Source organism: Mesoplodon mirus (assembly GCF_964341445.2).
Source record: "Mesoplodon mirus genome assembly, chromosome: 12".
NCBI lineage: Eukaryota > Metazoa > Chordata > Mammalia > Artiodactyla > Ziphiidae > Mesoplodon > Mesoplodon mirus.
In genome coordinates this window covers 70,671,151-70,695,895 of record NC_138988.1, presented here as the reverse complement: position 1 = coordinate 70,695,895, position 24,745 = coordinate 70,671,151, and the positions used below count along the sequence as shown (strand labels likewise).

Sequence of the window (24,745 nt, the reverse complement as noted above, 5' to 3'; positions counted from 1 at the left end):
ATTAGTAAGATACAGGCATTATTAATTGACCACAGAGCAATTAAGTTAAAAATTGGTAACAAAAATCCTACATATTTGGAAGTTTCTAAAATACACTTTAAACTCATGGGTCAAATTAGAAATTAGAAAATATGTATAATTAAATGATAATGTAATTACTACTTATCAATATCCATTAAAGATAAAGATGCACATACATTACCTATACCTATTACCAGGTATATGCCTGACAGAAATTCAACACACAGGTACAAGGATGTTGATTACATACTGTTTGTAATAGTAAAAAGTCAGACCTAAAGGACCATAAATTATATTATATTCAAATAATGGAATAATGTACACAGTGAAAATAACTATTGCCACACACATCAACATGAATAACTCTCAAAATTATAATGTTGAACAAAAAAGTAAGTCACTAAATAACATAGTAAGACTGTACTGCACAAACCTTAAAAACAGGCAAAACTTCAAATAATATATTGTTTAGGAATATGTATCTATAAACACTAAAAAAATTAACACAATTCAGGAGGATGGTTACGTCTGAGATTTGGGAGGTGTAGGGGGTGTGAAGTGAGAGCTATGCAGAAATATTCAAAATTATAGGCAATGTCCATTGACAGAAAATAGATTAAAGTGATATATTCATTCATACGATGAAATACTCTATGGCAGTTAAAATAAATGAATAGAGCTCTAAGTACAACAGAAAAATCTCAAAAACAATGTTGAGAGAGAAAAGCAAGCTACAGAAAGATATATATCTAATAATATTTATATAAAAATTTAAAATATGTAAAAATACCATATATTGTTTATTGGTACATAATTACAATATAAAAACATGTGGAAATGATACACCAAATGTAGGATAATAGTTATCTGGGGGTGGGAGGAACCAGGATCTTCAATTCTACCTGTAATTTTTTTTATTTCTTAAAGCTAGTGGTCAGTGTATGACTGTTTAAATTATTATGTTTAGTCTTGGTATGTTTCATTTAAAAAAATCTTAGACTAGTCTATGAAGTACAGATTATACTTCACTGCGTCAATTCAGAAAAGGAACAGAAGATCCTGACAACTCCATTTTGCCTTATCTTTTGAACCAGAGAAGCTGTTGCTATTATGCTCTATAACCTCATCAGAATCACTATTCTGACATATTCTGAGCATAATAATAGCTAGCTAGCATTTATGTTGCATTTACCATGTGCCAGGCACTGAACTAAATGTTTTATGTATTTAACTCATTTACTTTAATCCTCTGAACAACTCTAACAAGGGAGTTATAATTACCATCACTTTACTGATGAAGAAACTGAGGCTCAGAAAATTTAGGTAATTTGTTCCAAGTTAATAGCTAGTAAGTAGCAGGATCAGGATTTAAATACAGATCCATCTGACACAAAAACTCATGGTCTTCAGTCTCAACCACAGGATGTAGAATGGTGTGCATTAGACTGGCCCAAGGAAAAGGCCTCCATGTCAAGCCCTCACCCATTTACAGCACCAATGGTGAAGGCAATGAATTTAGCCAAAGAATTGTTAACCTGCTGTGCATGCCCATCAGTGATCTAAAGCCTCTACTGCTTCTGTGTATTTATTTCTCCTACCCACTTTCTTATTCAGTGTTTTGGCATTTCAAAATGGCTTATTATCTCAATGTTATTTGTACAGCACCCTCAGAGAAAAAGGTACTGTATAAGTGGAATAAAAATATTGCAAATGATGCTTCTTTTTTATATCATATCATCTCATTAGCTCTCCTATGTCAATAAATCATTGTGTCCCTCCTATAGCCACCTCTCTACCATTTAATTGGAAATGTTATAAGACCCTAAAAGAATTGAAACTGAGTCATCATTGTACTATTTAACAGAATCCCCAATGCCTCGAGACAGACAAACACATAGAATCACTCACTGAGGCACAATAACCCTTTGAAGTTAAATGATGTTGGTGTCTAAAGACAATTACCAGGTCCCACCTACACAATCTCCAGCCCATGCTTGCCACGTTCCTTGCATGATGTTCAGGTACTTTTCTTTAAGTTTTCTTTTGTAAATCTGCAGCTGTCATAATGCACCTTCCTGTAACCTATCCTCCCACTGATGCCTTCTTCTGCACCTCCACTGGACGATGGTGTGAAAAAATCATCAGGCTAAAAGTAAAGATTACAAACCAAACTGGCTGCAAACAAGAGAACTCAGTAGAAGCTTTACACATTCTCCATTTCAATTCGATAAAGAAACCAGAAATGACAGAATTTTACAACCAGAATTAACTTTAAAGATCTAGCTCAATCCTCTCAGTTTACAGATGAAGAAAGAAAGAGCCAAGAAAGTTAATGCAACCCACCAGAAATTCAGTTAATTATAAGAGTTTTCTAACTCTTAAGCCAAAGTTAGCAGCTTGTACGATACAGAGAGCTTTAGTTGGACCTGGATTCAAATTCTGACTTGGCTATTTACTGGGCATATGGCTAAAAGCAAACTGTTTACTCTTTTGTGGCCTTGTCTGTAAAACGAAGGGAGGGAGTTATTTCTACCTCTCAGGATAGTGTGGATTAAACAAGGTAATGTACATAAAGTATCTGTGCATGGGTACTCAAAAAATGATAGTCATTAAAGAGAAAAGGTATTTTCCTGGTTTAAAGAAAGAACTATCTCTTCCTTTTAGCCCTGATGTTTGCATTATAGTTCTTACTCTCTTGTTCCTTTCTTTCTGAATCATTCAGCATCCAACTTCTGACTACTGACCAAAAGAAACAGAAGGAAAAAAAATCCCAGGAGTCTACTCCAAGGACAAAGGGGAGCAGATTTATGTCCCATGTAAAAAAGTAAACAATAAAACAGGCAGAGACTGCCTCTTGTTAACTCTACTCTGGAAAGCAGTGCAGGAAAGGAACAGAAATAGTCACTCTAGTTGATCCAGACACAGAAAAGACTTGTTCACTTGTTGTTTTACAGTTCTCATATAAATGGGAAAACTAGAGCTCTCCAAGCTTATCTATCTCTTTAAGAAAAAAAATTAGGAAAAATTATCTACTTTTGTAAATTGTTAAGAGTTTATGGTATACACAAAGGTATAAACTTGGTCTTAAATAGAGTTTTTCCAAAATAATCTGCTATTTGTAAAACATAAGTAAAAACCTTTGAATTTTAAAGGGACTGCTGTTGAAAAGTGAACAGAAGCCAAGATCTTGGCAGCTTACCTTATTATCAACTAAGAGGAAAAAAAAAAAAAAAAAAAAAGCCCAGCTTGCAGGGGTGACTTTTCCAGTTCCCACATTTCCATTCCCAGGCTCAAACCCCATCTGACTCTATATCACAGATTACAACTCCACATTCCCACTGGAAGCTTTAATTTGGTATTTCACACCATAAAATGCTTCATGTTTCCAGTAGCCAATTAAAGTAAAATGGAAATGTTGACAATAAAAATTTAATTCTGATCTCTCAAAAGTTTGGTTCATGCAAGGCATAGTATAAAAGTCTCCTTTAACAAAACAGGGTCCTTTCTCTTTTCTTCATCTCTTCTCCTAATTTATCTCCATAACAGACTACAGCTTCCATTCATAAGCACATTTCTATGTTTTCAAAGCTTCACATTCCCAACCCAACCACAAATCTTAGATATCTTATTTTAAAAAGCTACAAAGCTGTTAGCAGTAGCCAACCAATTCATAAGCCAGAGTGCTAGCCTCCTAATTAAAATCTTAATAAAATTCTAGTATTTGAATGTTAATCTGGGTTAACAGCCTCAGAAAAAGACAAACTGGTTTAAATAAGAATTAGCAAGAACCAGAGGACTAACTAATTACTATTATTAAAGTCTTAAAATGCACTCGCTCACCATGGATCCTAGCTTATGGGGAAAACTGTGATCTGCTCAAGGTGGCTGTGTTCATTTAAACTTTGTTTCATGAGTAATCTCTTCTAACTTCTTTAAAAAACAAAAACAAAAACCTTTACCCTACCAAATTCTCTCTCTTGATGATTCCTTCCCTTTAAAATTCAGACTCTTCATCGACTGATGATACTGTTTTGATACTGACTGATACTTTCAAACAAGTTTTAAAAATACACACACACATCTGTATGTATATATACACACACCCACATACCATATATATATCCTGTTGAGGATAAATGACCCCTGTCCTGTGTTCCCTATCTATGCCCACAAATCTGTCTACTTTGAGGTATTACCTCAGAAATTAAAAGGGACCTTGTCTTCTGTCCTTTTCTGGGGATGGTGCCAACATCCTCCTAGAGACTGAAGTCAGAAGCCTGGGAATCATCTCAGACTCCACATTCTCCCTCTCTTAATTCTACATCTCAAAAATCACCAAGTCTAGTCTTTACCACTCCTAAATATCTCTGGAATCCATCCACTTCTCTATTTCCGCTCTAATCTAAGTCATCATCATCTGTCAGATTCCTTCAATAGCATGCTAACTGATTTCTTTGTACCCTATCCTCTCTTGGCCCACACTCTAATTCATTCTACACAAAGCAATCAGAGTGATGTAAAAAACAAATTTTGACACAGTCATTTTCCTCCCTAAACCCTGAATGAGTTTCCATTACCTTAATAATCATATCCAAATTCCTAAAACATGGCTTACAAGTTAGAAGTCCCTCCATGAACTGGTTTGTGGCTCTCTCTTCAGTCCTGTCTGAAGCCACTGCCTCCTCTCCCTCCTCTCCCTCCTCCTGCTTCAGCCATACTGGAGTGCTTTTGGTTTTTTCTGAACACGATTCTTTTTCTCATCCTGGAGTACTTTGATCAGGCATGTGGGAGACGCTTTTTCTTTATCTTGCTATTCATCTTGGTAACTCCTACTCATTTTGAACCTTAACTTAAGCACTCTTTCCTCAGGGAGGCTCTTAAGATTAACCACAGAAGACACAATAAATATTTTTGGGTGAATGAATGAATGTCTTATTAACTGTACATCCCAGTCCCTAGCAAAATGCCTGCCACACAATATACAATATAGATTTGTTGAATTTAACTTATTTGATACTGGTGAACATACCAAGTTTAAAAACATTTGTTCTCTCAGACATTAATAAGTAGACTTCAAATTGCTATAAACTGTATTTCTAGGAAACAGGAATGCAACTACATACAGTAGAAATATTAAGCACCCCCGTCAATAAGCAGATGTATGTATTTTACAAACTATCCCTGCACATATAGACCTTTTCTTCCTTACTACACACCACAGGTAACTGGTTCTGATAGAACTCAAAAGGTCTCTCAAGTCCTGTTTGCTTAGATTCAAACCACAAAGCTGCAAGCTTTTATTTCAGAATACTAGAAATAACACTAGACTGGCTCCCAAAAGCATGTCTTCAAATGCTTCCTGCGAAAGTAGGCAGTAGAGAATATATGAAGGTGACAAAGCTTATAAGCAAAACTCTTATCAGTAATTAAGCTTATTTTATAATCTGGTTTATCACTGAAATTATACAGTCCCTAAATTCTTCACACCTATAGCGCCTACTGCTCAGAATTGTGAACTAGCAAAAAAAAAAAAAAGTTATTTGGAAGAAGGCTTGTTTCTTATACAGCATTTATTGCGCAGACTATACAGTTTTCCCAGCAATAGTGTCTCATATTCATTTACAGGGCATAAATTAACATGTAACATTACAGCAAATACCTAACAATCCATTAGTACTACAATAACATAGTGCACAAGAGACACATTTACCTCATTTTGGTCTAACCTCAAAAACGTGTCAATTTTCTAAAAAACTGAAAACACAAGGAGAAGTTTTCTGAATATTGTGACATTCATCTAGTTTCAACAAAATGAGAATTTGATGGTGTGTGTGCATATACATACATCCTACACATACAGCTCAACCATCAAAATAAACAGTTGAGTAGGCATATTGTGTAAATATTAGACAAAGCTGACAAAATAAAATAGGCAAATTAGAACCAAAAAACGAAACAAAAACCTCTGACCAATCTGTTTACAGCTGATCCTTGGTACCATTTAAAGACCTCCCTCAAACCAACAGTCCTTACTGTCATTCATGAATCATCGGATGGCACAGGTGTGGCATGAACATAACTGCTGGAGAGGCTGGAGCCCGGAAGATTTTTTTCAGTTCAGACCGAAGGTTACAAATGCCCCAGAAAGACTTCAGTGACAACAGAACAGAAAATTAGAAAAGCTTTGGGAATACACTAGAAAAAGAAAATCCTCCTTTTTTAGATCCTTGATTGTTTTTATAATTGTATGCACAGTCTTCATGCTACCAGCCCTTCATTTTACCATGTAGAAGTGACAGGAGAAAAGACAAAACAAAGACAAAACTCCCTCTCACTGGCCCTCCCTTTTGGGGAAGTGGAAGGAGAGCAGTGTTTGTGCTCCTGCCCACTGATACCCTTGTAATTTGGTCCTCTTTGTCTTTGCTCCCCTCCATTGGTGATGGGCAGCTCTTGCCTTTAATGATATTTCATTTCCACTTAGTTCTCAGTCTCACCATCTCACATCAGGGTCACAGACCACCAAGCTTCAGTCCTCCTACAGTTAAGCCCTATATGCAAGCTGAGCACTTCACGTTTCAGAAAATTCAACTCAGGGTGGTGATGGTGTTAACTTTTGAGACACACTTTCCCTTAAGATAAAACCTGCAAATGTTCAGCACAAATAATTATTTTTCAAACAGTGCAGAATGGTATATTTTAAGAATGGCAACCTCTTTCTCAAAAAGTTAATAGACCACACATTGGTTTAAACTGCTAAGAGAAATTTTTTTAAAGGATGAAGTGATAGGTTTGCTAACATTTTATTACATCTATTAAAGCATATCAGGGGATGTTCAGCAAAGACCATGATTTTCACAAGATCCAAAGATCAGGGCTAACTGACTAATGTTTATCCGATGAACTCAAGGTTAGCAAAAGAATATATAATGCCTGTATGATTCACAATGCCCAAAAAGGCATTTGTCTAATAATAGAAAGAGTACATGTTCTCTCTGAAGAACACTATGGATAGTTATTAAAAAGCTGTAGCATAAAGTAAGGGAAAACTTGTCCTTCACGTAATGGTTACCAGGTAAAGACCTAAGAGATTTTTTCACTCATGAGAAAAGCTCGTGCAGTTACCTACAGATCCTCTGTCATAGTGTGGTGTTTAGGAATGCAGAATCAGACTGAGTTCACACCCTGGCTCAACCTCTTAACTGCTGTGTGACCTTGGGCCAGTTATTCAACTTCTCTTCCTTCAGTTTTCTCCTTCTCTAAAATGGGAATAACAATCACATCTACTTCATAAGGTTATTATGTGGATTATATTAGATAATTACATGTGAAAAGTTTCAGAACAATGCCTGGCTAGTAAGTCTCAAATTAACTATGGACTTTTTATTACACTTCTGCCTTCTTGCACAAAATTTAAATATTTGCTAGTTTGAGACTGTGACAATGAAAAATAATTTCTCTGGAGCCAATGAATGAACAGAAGGGAATTACATCTAACTCATCTTCATAACATGCACACTAGGTAAGCCAATCTGGGCTTATAAACTCAAAAGTTTACAGGGACCAGGTAGATATTATAAATGTACAAAGTCAGCTGGCTTAAAGTAGCAGGAAGTGATGGTTACTGTGGCTAACTGGCAAGTGTAAACCTCGCCTAAAAGGTATCTGATTCCAAACTTAAAAACAAAATTAAAAACCTCCAAATACAACACATTTGTGCCCTGGCAAGCCTGCAGTTTATAAGATGGCTGATTTAAATAGAGACAAAGTATTTAATTATATAAAAGTTTTGTACACTGTATTATCAATTCCACATATTGGTAAGGAAATGATTCATCAGATATATGTGCCTAGAGCAAATAGGAAAGTATAGAGATACAACACAAAGAGAATCAGACAGACCTATGTTTGAATCCTGGCTAAGCTAATCAGAAGCTGTGTGACCTCAAGAAAGTTATTTACCCAATTTATGATTGTGTCCTCATCTGCAAAAATGCTGAAGACCTATCCTCTAGGATTGTTGTGAGAATGGGAGATAATGTGGGTGTCCCCCACATTACAGAGGTATTGCATAAATTTTTTAATGAATAACAAGTGAGTGTCAAAACCCTCATGTAGGTCTAGAGCAGAGATTCTTAATCTAGGGTTCTTATATCAGCTTAGGCCAATGTATGCTGCAATTACAAAGGACCCTAAAACCTAGGTGCTTACCACAACAACAGTTTGTTTTTGCCCACATGTATCTTCATTCCAGGAATCCAGAATGAAAGAGTGGCCCTAACTGGGACACGACTGGTCTTGTGGCAGAGAGAACAGAGCGATGTGGAGCCATACCATGGCTGTTAAAGTTTCCATTCATTAGTGACATATGAATTTTTTTGTCCACCTTTAATTTGTTAAAAGATGTCTCATGGCCAAGTCTGATGATGGACAGGGAAGTATAATCCTCCCACTGTAAGGGGTGGCAAACACGTGGGAACCATAATACAACCTAGGGTTCATAACATGTGTGCACAGAAAATTTTGCATATAATTCTGGGTTAATCTTATGAAACTATATGCAATACTGTGTATACATACAGGCCCATTTTTCCCCTCAGAAAAATAGAACACAGATATTATATTCTGAAAGGTATCACAGACTAAAAGGGCCTAAAAGAAATCAGACTGAGTTTGAAAGAAGTCAAGTCTCAAAAATATGGCCATTACTAGTGAGCAATACAACAGACCTAACTCTGGTTTTCTGAGTTGCTGATTACTGGGACAATGTGGGCTGGGAAAATAGTCTGAATTTTCTACCAGGCTCCATCAAATTCGATTATTGTCTTATGAAAATCTGAGTATATGAAATGCAGTAAAACTATAGTAGGCTGATAACCGGTTTATTGAAAATAAAGTCTTATCTGAGAAAACTGTGATTTCCTGACAAGCGAAAACCCTGTTCTTTATAAAATACAAGGCAGTCTGACCCTAATTCAAAATTTAATTTGTTTTAAATTCACAAGGCCATGCTATGTTTATTTTATTTTATTTCTCTTTTAATGATTATAACCCAGTCTTGTTCCTGATTCTCAAATGGATGAAGGCTACTAAGTCAATGTGCTGAAATATTTATAGCTCCCTACCAAATGGGAAAAATAAGCTATTAGAAAATTCTTCTTAGGAACCAACTGCCTTATACTAACCAAATAATCCAATCTGATTTTGTCTAAATTTCATTTAAGCAGGTGAAATCTGATATAACTCATTTTTAAAATATTTTTTCCATTTGGGAATATGCTTTTATTTCACTTGCAACTGTCGGTAAATGCATTTTGAATGGGACGAGGAAGAGGAAGTTATCCATTTAAAAATTATCTTTCGGGGCTTCCCTGGTGGCGCAGTGGTTGGAGTCCGCCTGCCGATGCAGGGGACGCGGGTTCGTGCCCCGGTCTGGGAGGATCCCACGTGCCGCAGAGCAGCTGGGCCTGTGAGCCATGGCCACTGAGCCTGCGCGTCTGGAGCCTGTGCTCCGCAGCGGGAGAGGCCACAACAGTGAGAGGCCCATGTAACAAAAAAATATATATATATATCTTTCAAATATTTAATGGCATGTGATATAGGCAAATTCTTCCTTTTAAGGTCATAATAGTACTAAACAAATTAAGTGTTAATGTTCTGTGTAGATACAACTCTAATTGTCCCTTACTCTTATTCTAGGTAGCCCAACAAGAGGCCATGTAATTCAAATCCTTTATAAACTTCTAATCTATGCAATTAAATTTGGGCTTAGATCTTACATTAGTTTGAGAGAATTTGCTTACTATTAACTCTGAGCAGTAAGAAAAAGGAAAATGAGATGCACTTCATGGGACTTTCCTGGCGGTCCAGTGGTTAAAACTCCATGCCTGCAGGGGGCGCAGGTTCAATCCCTGGTCGGGGAACTAAGATCCCACATGCCACGTGGCACGGCCAAAAAAAATTTTCTTTTAATTTAATTAAAAGAAAAAAGAGATACACTTCAATTGTCACCACCAATACTCAGTCTTTATAGATAATGCCCCTGGCTTCTAATAGGAATGCTATTAAGAAATAGCCACATAAAACACACCACTTTTTTTTTTAGTTGAAGTATAACTGATTTACAATATTGTGTTAGTTTTAGGTGTACAGCCTAGTGAGTCAGTATTTTTGCAGATAATATTCCATTATAGGTCATTACAAGAAAATGGGTATAATTCCCTAAGTTATACAGTATACCCTTGTTGCTTATCTATTTTATATATAGTAGTTTGTACTTGTTAATCCTATATCCCTGATTTGTTCTTCCCCCACTTCCTCTCCCCTTTGGTAACCACAAGTTTGTCTTCTATATCTGTGAGTCTGAAACACACTACTTTTTGAAGGGCTGTTACTGAGAACATGGTTCACTACTCTTCTCACTGTCTACTTTAGAGCTCACAGGATGTTGACCTTTGAACTGTTTGCATTTCCATTTTTGCTTTGACTCCTAGGAAGCTCAGATCTCAATCTGCACTCTGTCTTGAATGGTTATACAGAGGTTTATGGCATGAATTTCTGTGTTGACATTCTTCGTCTTCATCTTGCTAATCAATCTAAATTTTCCCTTTGTCTTGATTTCTTCTTTTAAAAAGAAAAAGCGTATTGTACTCTGTATGTTATTTTTTACTAAACTACCATTTTTTGGAAAGTAATGATAATTAAATAAAAATAAATACCATAATCTCATTTTTATGTGGGGATTTCATAAAGATAAACATCTGTAAATAATACATATTTATGCCTGTATCTATATTGAAGTGAAGGCTACTAATTAAACCAAAAAGGTAAGAAAATTACTAGAAAATGTATGAGTGTATCAAGTTAGGAATAAAATTCTACGTGGACTGTATTATATTTTCTGTATGAGGAGCCCATAGTTATGGTTGTTGTTTTTTTGTTTTTGTTTTTTTCATTTTACCTTTCAGGGCAAAGAAAGCATGCAGAAGAAATATCAACTAAATAGAACTGAACAGGCTTTAAGGCAAGACATGCCAAGTCTAAGTAACAGATCTAAAAATGTGAGGAGCTGAAAAGTAATGGGCAAATGAAAATGAACAAAGGATGCTTAGGAAGCTAGGTATAACATTGCCAAAGCAGTACAACAGTTTCCCTTGCAGTTTACACTTCAGTTGTCTCAGCACAAATCATACAAACCTAAAAAAGATCTGCTCCATCACTTTTGCATCTTCACATGTGCTTTATCAAAAGCAAAAACATCTCCTCAATACAACCAGCCCTAAAGCTCCCATTTCATGAAAGTGATTTACCAGTTCACTTGACTCTCTATATGTGAATAACACTGTAGTGCAAACTCAAGGGAAAAGGCTAGCATGTCAAGAAAGGCTACAGCACATTTCCAGTTTCTCTTTTAATACTGTTTATCCATTTGATCGCTGTTAAATTCCATTCATCTTTTTTCCTAAAAACTATAAAACTGAGAGTGACAAGGAAAATTACATTCTCTTCAGCCAAGTTCTTGCTGAGACATTAGAGATGCTGGCATTCCAAGTCAAGAGTGAATAGTGACTCTAGCAAGCAGGAGCTCAAATTCTGCAAGCCAGCTAAAGGATGAGCTTTTGTTTCAATTTTACTCATTTCAGATAGAGAAAACATTATAGTTACAAACTTATTTGCATAAATAACAATGTTTCCCCCCACAAATCATTTAAAAAGTAAGAGCACTGACTAGGCCTTACTGTCAACCAAATTAAAATCCAGCAATACTTTTTAAAAAAAATCAATCTTTTCCATTAACCATTTAGTCATAGTCAGAAATAAATGCACCAAAGGTAGTAATTAGTATATTGTGATGGATGATTGATGGATGATGGGAGGATGGGAGGATGGGAGGATAGGAAGGAGGAAGGGAGGGAGGAAAAGGGTGCAGAGGATTAACGGGAGAAAAATAGCAAAACTGACTTATACTAGGAGTAATTATAATTGGAGGGACAGATTAAAGACTATGGACTAGGTTTTTATTGGACTCTTTTTATCGGTTTTTGTTTAATTGGCTACAAGTAACTATATAAGAGAAGTGGTTCTTTGTGACTACTCCAGTGACAGACCTTGTCACAGAATCTACATTCTTCACCTTGTCATTTTAAAATAATTTCAAAGAATATACTCATGTAATTTTGGAACTGAAAAGCTTTTATAAATAATCTAGTACAAGGTTTCTGAGCTAAAAACAATTTCAAAGGTACCACCAGCATTTTAAAGAAACAGTAAAGAAAATATGAGAATGCCCTGCAGATAGTAAGGTTAAATTTTGTTTTATAAAATTTTGTTATACATATGTATTAAGCCCATACATATGTGTATACTGATTCACAATGCAAAATGTATTTCTTATTGTAGGACGTAATAAAAAAGTTAAATACCAATGATCGAATACATCTTCATTCTACAGATGAGGAAACTGAGGCACAGAGAAGGAAAGAAGTAGACTTGTTCCGGACATCTTAGTCACTGAAGTAGGAGCTCAAATGAGAAACACAAAAATGTCTGATCCTACAAGGCAAATGCACCCCACTATGAATGCTAATCAATAACTTTCCCAAGTAGGTTTTATATACTGTTAATCATCTATTCTTTAAAATACCCCTTAAAAGTCTGGTATGGCATTCCGACAGTTGTGAACTATTAGTCCTGAATAGCACTAAAAGAAAGATAAACCCTTCTTGATCTGTCTGCTTCTCTTGCAGATGTTTCTTCTAGCTGAAAGCCAGTAATGACAAAAATATCCTTATGTTTTTTAAAAAGTTCAAGAAATATATATCATAAGTTTAAATGAGCATACTTTCCCCCCCTCAAACCAGCCATAGGGATGAAATGTGCATATTTTACAATCCAGCATTTTCACTTTAAGAAAACTGTTTTAAGGAAAACAAAAGAAGTACAAAAAGTTGTTTTTTTTTTTTTTTTTAAGTGGTGACCTGAGAAAAGAACATAGAAGTCAGCTTGAAAAGATTCACAATGGCCATATCTGGGACATTTTGAGCATTAAAGACAAAAAAGACCGTAATGGATTATAATGTACTGCATAAAATAGGAATTCATGGGTTCATATTGATATAATTTAAAAATGAAGGAGAGGGCTTCCCTGGTGGCGCAGTGGTTGAGAGTCCACCTGCCGATGCAGGGGACACGCCCCGGTCCGGGAAGATCCCACACGCCGCGGAGCAGATAGGCCCGTGAGCCATGGCCGCTAGGCCTGCGCGTCCGGAGCCTGTGCTCTGCAACAGGAGAGGCCACATCAGTGAGAGGCCCGCGTATCGCAAAAGAAAATAAAAATAAAAATAAAAATGAGGGAGAAGGGAAAGCTCTTGTTACAGCAGAAAGCAAACTAATAAATATAGAAGAAATATGGTTAATAAAAATCATCAATGGATGCTAAAACTAGTGGGTGAAATTTTGATGAGGAACAGAATACTTATATAGTCTCAAAGCATCTCCTCACAAATTCCTTATTAATTAGAAAGGAAACATAGTAATTTTATAGTGGAGAAACCTGGAGATTTCACCTTAATCACACATCTCCTGATACGATGCAATGAGGATACAACATCACTTTTGCAATATTCCTCTCAGAAATGTGTAACTTGAATCTAATCGTAAGGAAACATCAGACAAACACAAATTGAGGAATAGTCAACAAAACAATTGACCTGAATTCCTAGTGTCAAGGTCAAGAAAAACAAACAAAAACATGGTGAGGGAAAATTCCAGACTAAAGGAGACTAAAGAGACATGACAATTAATTAATTAATTGACTAATTTGTTTTTTAATTTTTTTTGAGACATGACAATTAAATGTGATGACAAACTCTGATCTTGTGGTGGTGGGGGGGAGAGAATAGCATAAAAAGGGCTATGAGACAAATGATGAAATTTGAAGGACTTCCCTGGCGGTGCAGTGGTTAAGACTCCACACTCCCAATGCAGGGGGTCCAGGTTCCATCCCTGGTCAGGGAACTAGATCCTACATGCATGCTGCAACTAAGAGTTCACATGCCGCAACTAGGGAGCCTGCCTGCCACAACTAAGGAACCCACACGCCACAACTAAGGAGGCCGCCTGCTGCAACTATGACCCAGTGCAACCAAATAAATAAATATATATATTTTTTTAATTTGAATATGGTCTGTGGATTAGATAATAAAATGGTATCAGTATTAGATTTCTTGATTTTGATCATTTTACGGTGGTGGTTATATAAGAGAATGTCCTTGTTCTAAAGGAACTACACAGTGGAAATATTAAGGATAAAAAGGCGTAGTGTCTAATTTATGCTCAAATGGTTCAGGAGAAGATGTGTTTGTGAGTGTGTGTGTGTCCACACACACATATACAGAATGATAAAACAAATGGGGTAAACAACTGTTGAATCTGCATAAAGGATATACTCAAGTTCCTTCTATTATTTTTTGCAGCTTTTCTTTTTAAGTTTGAAATTGCATCAAATAAAAATAGTTTTTAAAAGGTGTGTAAACGGAAGCAACCCAAGTATCCACTGGTGAATGAATTAATAAACAAAACATAGTATATGCATGCAATAGAATATTATTCAGCCTTAATGAGGAAGGGAATTCTGTCACATGCTACAACATGGATGAACTCTGAGGACATTACGTTAAATGAAATAAGCCAGTCACAAAACGACAAACAGTGTATGATTCCACTTATATGAGGTATCTAGAGTAGTTAAATTCACAGAGACGGCAAGTAGAACGGTGGTCGCCAGGGGCTGGGGGAGAAGGGAATTGAGAGTTGCCGTTTAATGGGTATGGAGTTTGTTTTGCAAGATGAGAAGAGTTCTGGAGGCTGGCTGCATGACAATGTGAATGTACTCAACACTACTGAACTGTACACTTAAAAATGTTCAAAATGGTAAACTGTATGTGAATTTTACCACAATTAAAAAAATCTAATATATATATAATGAATTTCTTTAAAAAGACACATACAAAAATAGTCATTGCAACCTTTTCTGTAACAGTGTTAACAACCAAAATGTCCTTCAAGAGGAGAGGAGGCAGGTCTTGTATGTACACACACAGTGGAAAGAAGGTGGAAAATGCAGGCTTACAAATACTACATTTAATATACTACTTGTGCATAAAAATAAATTGTTTAGGGTTTTTCTTGTTGTTGTTCTTTTATCCATTTTGCCCCTAAAGTCTACTAGCGATACACCGTAAGTTTAGGGGTAGTAATATCCAGGTGGTAGAATTAAGAAGGGAAATATTTTCTACACTTATGTCATAATTGGCTTTTTTTAAACAATCAGTATGTATTTTTTAATATTGAAAACAAAACACAGAGAACATGACAAATACCTGCATTCTCAACACCTAGATTCAATGAATTTTAGTATCTGTTGTATTTGCATTACGTCTGTGTGCCATCAATAGGCTAGAGGGTAATACAGCTTTCTAGCAGAGCTACTTCTACCCTTAGGTTCCTCAGTACAGCCATGGCAGATGAAAAGACAGGATAAGATGCCTAAGACCAGAGGACTTGGACCAGCAGATGAATCCTCGAAGCTCTGCTTTGGCTGAACTGCAGAGCAGCCTTGGAAGCCCCCTTCCCCATACGTGGATGCCCATTAAGGAGCAGAGTGTGGCCCCCGACTCTGTTTTTCCTCTGTACCCTGTCCATTCTTGGGCACTTGTATTAATTGGCTCATACCCTTCCACACAACCCCATCACAGATAATAGATATTTAGACCATGTGATGGAAAAGTCAGTCCCTGCAAGATTACGGACGTGCAGTTTGGGAAATTAATCTTTGATTCACCCAACTTTGCAGTAAACATTTAGTAACATGCTGGGTTTGCTATCAGTTATTTACACTTGGTGAACAGGCTGTCACTTGGCTGGTCTCCAGAAGAGCTGGGAGGGGACATGAGAGCACCACCTATACACTCACTCTTCAACAAAATGACAAAGATGAGCTTTTTAAAGGGCCCAAAAAGAGTCCTCATCCTAATTAAGGAGTATTGGCAGTGACTGGGTGCCCCTGTGTGGCTCCTCCCCAAAGGGAAGTGCTACTGTGCCCCCTGCTCTGGGATAAGCTGTTTCCTTTATTTACATTAAAGCATATATACCTTTTACCTAGCAGCCAATGCCTTTCAATTAATTATATCATCAACATCAGCTAAATGCATGGGCAACCTGGATTGTGGGGAAATTTTTATCAAGAAGTTGTTATCTAAGCATTTACCTTTAAAATGGTGATGAGCTGGTGGTTACAATGCTTGTTAAACAAGTGCCATTAAACTTTGTGAACCAAAAATCTGAACTGTGACACACTCTAAATTCTTCGTGGAGACAAGTGAATACTGGGTCAGCTTAAAGGAAAATGTAAGTTATTATATTTATTTAAGGACAAAAATGTTTGACACAATTTATGCATGAAATCAGGACTCAGAGGGAAAAAACATTTTCAAGTCTTATTTATAATGCATTCCTGTACTATGGATACGCCTATTTTCTTTAATTAGCTAGAGTACCCCAACCATGCTTATCCTGATCAGAATGTTACACTTCATCATTTGAAAAATCTGAGATGAGTGTATGGCAAGAAACAGTGTTTACTGACATCCTAGAAGGTGAATTCCACTCAACTACCCTGAGCTTGAACCCCAGCTTGCATCACACATCAGGAAGACCACAACAGGAGGGCTACACCAAGGCCTGGCTATCACTCAGGTAATACTAAAAACATCCTCTACTCATTTACTGATATTTTACGTTGTGTGTTTACCTATTACACTTTACAACCCTTTTAGAAGTTCTAAGCTAGAAATGGCCATGGGATTCCTACTCTCTGTTCCAAAAGTGACTCAATAGCTCAGAAAAAGAAAAAAAAAAGTCAGGTTAGCAGGATATCATATGACTATGGTTGAAATTCTGCTCCTTAGGCAAAAACTACATTATGTTCTACACAAGCTCTGAAGCGACAAGCAGAATTAAATGGACAAGTGTTGTCTGTTCAAGTGAGAAAAGTATACATTATATAGAAACTGAATTCTGATTTTATAAGTTTTTGGATATACCATCAGATAGTTTAGCTTTTAAAATATATTCAGGTATTTAATATTACATGTTAAAATTTGCTTACCAACTTCGATTAAGTTTATTTCTGTTTGGTTCATTTCTATCTATTGATACTCTATTTGATTAGTCATTGTAATCATACCTTCCTTTAAACATATTTAATTATATAATTTTTAAATATATTAAAATTTGAAATCTGTGTCTAAGTCCAACATCTGGGCCTACTGAAAGGCAGTTCCTATTGCCTGTTGTTTTTTTTCCCTACATATGGTCATACTTCCCATTTTTTTTGCATGTCTTATAATTTTTTGTTGAAAACTGGACATTTTAGATAATATATTGTACCAACTCTGGTTACTTACTCTCCCCGTTTGTGGGGCTTTTGTTGTTGTTTGGTTGGCTGGTTGGTTTTCTGTTTAGTGGCTTGGTTGTACTAACTTTGTGAAGTCTATTTACCCTGCAATGTGCAGTTCAGACTTTCCAAAGTCCCCCTTCAGACTTTTCCCTTGTTTTTATCTTTTAGCCGAGATTCCCATGGGTCACCGCTGGGTCCACATAAAGCACTTATTGATTAGAGGTTGTACTTAAGCCTCCTTAGCCAGTTAGGTTTTCAACCTCTTAATGTTTGTGTGGCTTGGAGACTGCCTTCACTTTTCAAGGAATTTATGATTTTGTCCTGCATTCAACTAGGGAACGGCAGCTTGAAGGTACTCTCTCTACTACTAGGAGGGTGCAGCCTTGGGCATTCGCACAGTCTTCCACACCACCAGGGATGAATGTGCAATGTGGCTTTCCAGAAATTCCCCCGGGTCAGAATAACCTATTGTTTAGTCAGTATTTGTTTTCAAGTTGTGCTTAAGCCCTTTGAGCCAGTAAGACTTCCACATTTTGCTGATGGATCTGTATGTGGCTTGAGGAATGCTTGCAAGTCCACCCCACATCCTGCTCAAACTGCTCCCAAATGGGTACAGTCTAATGCACGCAGCACAGCTTTCCACATCCCAAGAAATGGCTGTGATCCCAGGAGGGCTCTTTCTCGCTGTCCTTTTCCTTGGTTCTGTTAAATTTCTGGCTGGTTTACCTTTCTGTTTATTGCTACTAGTATCACAGAGCTACCTTCCCTCTCTTACTTTCACCACTGTTTTCAACAATGCTCTTCGGCATGACTTCTCTAGGCTTTGCTCCAAATAAAGGCAGTGTCTGCATGCCCCCCACCCCAACAATGCAGAACCCTTACCAATGCATAGGTGCTGAGGGTGAGGGCAGCAATTCACTTCTCCCAGAGTGACACCCTGTTTCATTCTGGCTTGCCCCTCCTGGTATAGAATCCCTATCCTTTGAGTAAGCTGAGGCAAGGGCAATCAGGGGTCTAGTATCTTCGGCTTGTTACGTCTCGGGCAGAGTCCTTGCCCTAGGAGTAGAAGGCTGGGCCCCAGTCCTCTCAGCCCCTCCTGTCCAGAACAGTCCTTCTGCAATATAAGGCTGGGGGCAGATAAGAGATGCTGGCTGCCTGTCCCTCCTAGGGTGAAACTGTATTCCTAGACTTGGAGCAAGAGGGAGAAAGAGCTCTGTATTCTTGGCCACATCTGCTTGGAGTAGACATTCTATAACATCGAGCTGGAAGAAGCAGTAGATGAGGGAGTAGGTTGTGACTCAAATGCCAAATGCTCTTGCTGTTTTTACCAAGATTTAGTAGATTTTGTTGAGTAAGTGTTTCTCCATTTGCTGTGTGCCTTTAGGACAATTTCCAGAATTTTTTTTAATTTAAAAAATAATTTTCACTAAATGGTTGCTTCACTGAGGAGAGGGTCCACCAACCTTCTTACACAGCCATTCCAGAAATTCCCACCCTGAACTATTTCTAGAAAATTAAAATATGCATATGAGATGACAGAATCTGCACCTTTCCTAGATTACTGGTATGTGCTTGTTCTGTTCTTGAATGACTCAACACTGTTTATACAACAGTCCATATTTCAGAAAAAGAAAATACAGAAATCTTTAAGAATTACTTTAATGAGAAATTCCCATATACTAATTAAGCAACATAAGTTTACTGTTTTGTCTGTGACTAAATATAAATATTACTGAAAACTCAGAATGTGAGTACATTAGAAAATGTACCACCCTCCTACTTTTCAAGGACTATTTTTAAGGGTTTCACAGGTAAGATACACCATTACTTAAATGCTGGACATTCATGCCCAGCCATGTATCATCTTGGTTGCTTAGAAACCATGAGGCATGGCTTGAATAAGCAAAATTAGAGCAGCAGAAGGAAGGGACCCTTTGTTAAAAAGAGGTTCAGAGAAAAATGTCTTGGCTATAATTATATGTTTTGAAAATGAAACTGCAAAGTAAAAAAACATAATGGAAGGTTTAGGATGTCACATGTAAAGATGTCTTCCCAAGCAAAAGCACTTTAATTCTTACTGTACTTGAGTTACACACTTCAACTTAGTTGCAGTTCACCAAGGAAAAAGAACAACTTTAATGCATGTACAAAATTTCCATAACCCCATGCATCAAAGTGTCAAAAAACCACCAAGAAAGAAAAGCTGACCTATATTTATGAACCCCAAAGGTCAGTGTGAAATCAACTTTACACTAGGCTCAGGAGGTGTAAAAATTTAATTTCCACTCAATTCTGACCATTTAATAGCATGAATCAGATGTATGGCAACCCAGCAACAACACTGTACATTTAACAGGAAATTTTAAACCTGACTGCATTATAAACAACTAAAGAAGATCTCTAAAGAACGTAGTGAGTCAGAAAACATTTACTTAGGTTGGTTCCAGTTTATATTATCTATGAAATATCCATCACAACTTATAGTTGGTTATATCTAAGCAAAAAGTGATTTGTAAGAATTAAATTAACTTGAATTCTAATTGTTGGTATTCATTCTGGATCATTATCCTCTCAGAAGATATATGTGTCTATGGTTTATGTACTCAACTTCCTCAGAAATAAAGCAAAGTTTAAAAAATAATAAATTGCAAGAGCAAGTGGCTAAAGCAAGAATTTCTCAAGCAAGAAAAAAGATGTTCTATTCTATTCCTTTTTAGAAGGAGAGGAGTAGGATGATTTTTAAAGTTGCCAAGTTACAGTTCCTGTAGCAGACAGGAAAATTACCTTAGAGACCAAAAAGAAATATCATATAAAATTCAAAAATCCTCTCACAGGCTTTATGGTTCATTTGTTTGTGGGCTATAAACCTTGGGAGACTTACACAATTTGCAAATGGTGTTCATTTTCCTGGCTGTACAGAGATCAAATAAGAGGAAAGGACTCACCACACAAAAAGGGTAGTGGCCCCCCTGTATGTTCTAAAGGTCAGCAGAGGGACCTGTATGCTTCTTTGTATTTAATAATAGTGCTGTCTCCACACAACCTGATTTCCACTTAACATTTCTTGATCATTTCTTAAAACATGAACAGTCTGAAATTCCTAAGAAAATGGACTATTTCCTCTTCTCCTATATTCAACCTAATTCTAGGGCCAGAGAAGTTTTATTTAGGGTCCAATCTGACTTTCTGTTGCAGTAATACATGTAAGGCATACAGAACAGTACCTAGTATATAGTAAATCCAATAAACAGTAACTGCTACCCTCAACCTTATCCTGCAGACAACCTCCCCAACACGAAAATCACTGAGGGCTTTCACCTCATTTCTAATGACATTTATCTCCATTCTGCTTCAGCTAACCATTCCCAAGGCAATAACTGACCCTTAGGACCCCAAACGACCTATTTCAGAAAATTTGACTCACCACCACATACTCTGAACACAATCTACTTTACTTCTACTAGGATAACTGTATTTATCAAATTAAATGTTTGAACTGTAAAATAACACGCAGTAAACAAACAATTCTCATTGGTTGTTCGATTTAACTCTTTTTAAAAATGTCTAGGTCAACTTTTAAAATGCCTACTAAAGTCGTTCTATTTTGAGAACCATTCTTTAGAACTGATAGTTTCCCATATACAGGCATACCTTGGAGATAGTTCAGGTTGTTCCAGACCATGACAATAAAGCAAATCTTATCACAGTTAAGTGAGTCACATGGATTTTTTGGTTCCCCAGTTCATATAAAAGTTATGTTTACACTATACTGTAGTCTATTAAGTGTGCAATAGCGTTATGTCTAAAAAAATGTACATACCTTAATTTAAAAATACTTTATGGCTTAAAAAAATGCTAACCATCATCTGACAACAGGATTACCACAAACCTTCAATTTGTTTAAAAAAAAAGAAAAACCCACAGTATCCACGAAGCACAATAAGCAAAAGCACAATAAAATTAGGTATGCCTGTACCCGAAGTCTCTATTTGCATAGAAGATCCATTATCAGCTTTCAACAGTCTTTTTCGTTTTTTTCTACTGATTTTACTTAATTTCAATTTTGGAAAGCATATTTATTTTTACTTACTTTGGTCAAGAATCTTTAAAAAGACATGGCATATTTTCAAGACAACTCAGCAGATAAAAGATGTGCTCCCTCTGCTGGCTTTGCAGTAGTTCCTTTTAGATGTTCCCTAGCCCTTGAAGTGGAAATACAAAATATTTTTTTTTCCTAATAAAATAACTAGATAAGGGTGGCACATCCCATTATAATGTATTGGGTGGCTTTTCAGAACAGCAGATTTATCAAGGGTCTGTCACACTAATATCAATGGACTTTCCCTTTTCTTATTCTGGATTATTTTCTTGTTTCTGTTTTTTGTTTTGTTTTGTTTTCTAGTTTTTGGCTGCATTGGTTTTCGTTGCTGTGTGCAGGCTCTCTCTAGTTGCGTCAAGCAGAAGCCACTCTTCCTTGCGGTGCATGGGCTTCTCATTGTGGTGTCCTGTTGCAGAGCACAGGCTCTAGGCATGTGGGCTTCAGTAGTTGTGGCTAGATGGGTCAATAGTGCAGGCTCAGTAGTTGTGGCGCATGGGCTTAGTTGCTCCGTGGCATGAGGGATCTTCCCAGACCAAGGCTCGAACCCGTGTCCCCTGCATTGGCACACCAGATTATCAAGCACTGAGTCACCAGAGAAGCCCTTTTCTTCTGTTTTAACATCTCCATTTCTCATATGGACTGGGGTGGAGATAGAGAAGGTAAAAGCTTCACGCAGAGAGAAATGGGAGGTCCCAGTATCTTTCACTAACTAAAAACACTGAAGCATGCAATTTGGCACATCTGAATTCACATAAAGGCTGAAATTGACTGTAAAACATAACTGGTAAATTTAAATCTATTTTTAAAAGCTGAGGAAACAACTGCTTCAGTAAAAAGGCCAATTTTGGATTAATGTTTTTTCAGATCCCAGAGGGGATGGAAGGGGATGGAAAATCGATATACAACCTAAAAAATATTCTTTCATTAGAAGCTATATTTTTTAATTTATAGAACTTTAAGTCATCTGCAAAATAAAATTTATTTTGAAACAGTATGTATCTAGAAGTAGGGTATTTAAACAAAAGCTTTAACTACACTTGTTTAAACATCTAAAGCTATTAATTTAAATTATTTTTCCAAGTGCCATTAGATGAATGTCATGAGAACTGTTATAGAGATATCCTGTGATTGACTGAGCCATCCCTGAAAGGTTTCTACGGAGAACATGAATACCTTCTTCTTGACTATCAGTAAAATAAAAGATGAAAGGACTTTCAACTCAAGGCACAGTTGTTAATTTTGTACAGTACTTTACCACAGAAAACTGTGGATTGGCATGTAAAATTTGGTACAAATAGAGAAATGTGAGTAAATGGAAGGGTAAATAATCCTTCTAGACAGAGCTGAATTACTACTTTAAACTACTGACTGTCACACACTTGCTGTTCTAATTACCTGGTTAAAGCAGCCTGCATACCATTCCTGTGAGCCTCCTACAACAGACAAGCTTGGTCTCATAATTAGGTAAGGAGGGGAACACTGCAATAAATACAAGTTCCATTAACCAGATCAAACAAGCAGCTGGCGCAATGACATCAACTCTAGCTAGAAAAACGTTTCAACTTGATTTACACTCAGAAAGGGGGAAAAAAAAAAGAAGATTGGCAAAGATATTTCAAACTAACATCTCAGGAACCTAGCTCTTGATAGGGGTATACTTGCAGCCATTTTCGCTAAAGTGTTTACATTTTTCAGCTAGCAGGTTTCTATGTCTTTTCAATAAGCTTCTCATCAGCTTTATACGAAAAGGATGCATCTTTTTACTACGTTACTATAACATAAGGCTTTGTATTAGCATGTGGGGCAAACCACCAAGGCTTAGGTCTTACGCAGAGTAGCGACATGAGCTCTGTAAACTCACAGTCACAAAACCAAGTCTGATCTTTACTTTCTAGTTCCTAGATTTGAATAGATAATAATAAATCAGTTTAGAACATATCTTTCAAATAAACCAAAGCTGATCATAAGGAAAAAAATTCGCTAGATTCTAAGTACAGCTGACCCTTGAACACTTGGGATTTGGGGTGCTGACCCTCCGCACAGTGGAAAATCCGCATATAACTTTATAGTTGGTCCTCCATATCCTCGGTTCCTCAGTATCCCAAGGATCGTGTAGTACTATACTATTTACTATTTTTTAAAAACCTGTGTTTAAGTGGACCGACAAAGTTCAAACCGATGTTGTTGGAGGCTCAGCAGTAAAATAAGACACAGCTCCCACAATGCAGGTACACTTGAGCTGAACAAAGTCCAAGGACTCCTTTGGGCTTCGACTGATCACCGTTCTCCTCCAGAGTTACTGGATAAGCAACTTTTCTCACTTGCCCTTAATTCTAGCTTTTAAAAGAGATGTAGATATTTATCAAACACCTTTTGAAAATGATCCAGACTTCTGCCTTCTCCAGCAGTTCCTCAGTACATTTTAAAGAAAATGGGTGTTCAGAGTTTTGTTCTCTTTTGGATAATGAGGTCCATGTCTCCTTATAACCTGCTCTCTCATTTACAGCCCTTCCTATCATACCTCCATGACCACTGAGCAGAGCCCAAATGACACTTCTGATACAACAACTTAACTGTCTCAAAGACTTGACAAAGATGTTCTCCACAGGGTTATTTTTCTGTTAGTGAAACTTTCAAACAATATATGCTCAATGAAAAAAATGATTAAAGTACAGCATGTCCATATATCCTGGATTATTATACCACCATTAAGAACATTTTAAAAGACTATTATCTTTCCTATAAAATAGAATTGTTATCATTATATTGATTATATTGCAATATAATATATAACAGAATTATTAGCATTATATTAACATGGATAAATGCTCATGATATAGCAAAAAATGCAGGATGCAAAACTAAGTAGGATTCCAATTATGTAAAATATACATCTATAAAAAAGGAAATACATTAAAATATATTAAAATGTCTAGGTAGGAACTTTATTGGGCAATTAAGTGTTAGCTCAATTAACTAACAAGCTTTTGAGGTAGTTATAATTATCTTCATTTACAGCTGGAGAAACTGAGGCTCATGGAGGTTAGTAAATTTGCTCAGAGTCACAGAATTAGAAAGTGGCAGAGTCAGGATACACGTACTCAAGTCTATTAGACTCTGAAGCCTGAGTACCTTCCTCTATGCACCAAGGAAGGATTACAGAATTAAGA

At 36.7% G+C, this 24,745-nt stretch overlaps 1 protein-coding gene across 1 annotated transcript in view; it reads right to left on the bottom strand.

Annotated features, from left to right (window-relative positions):
- The window catches only part of ZFAND3 (zinc finger AN1-type containing 3), a 328,789-nt gene that overhangs the window by 78,344 nt on the left and 225,700 nt on the right, over window positions 1-24,745 (bottom strand). The gene's annotated exons all lie outside the window — the stretch shown is intronic.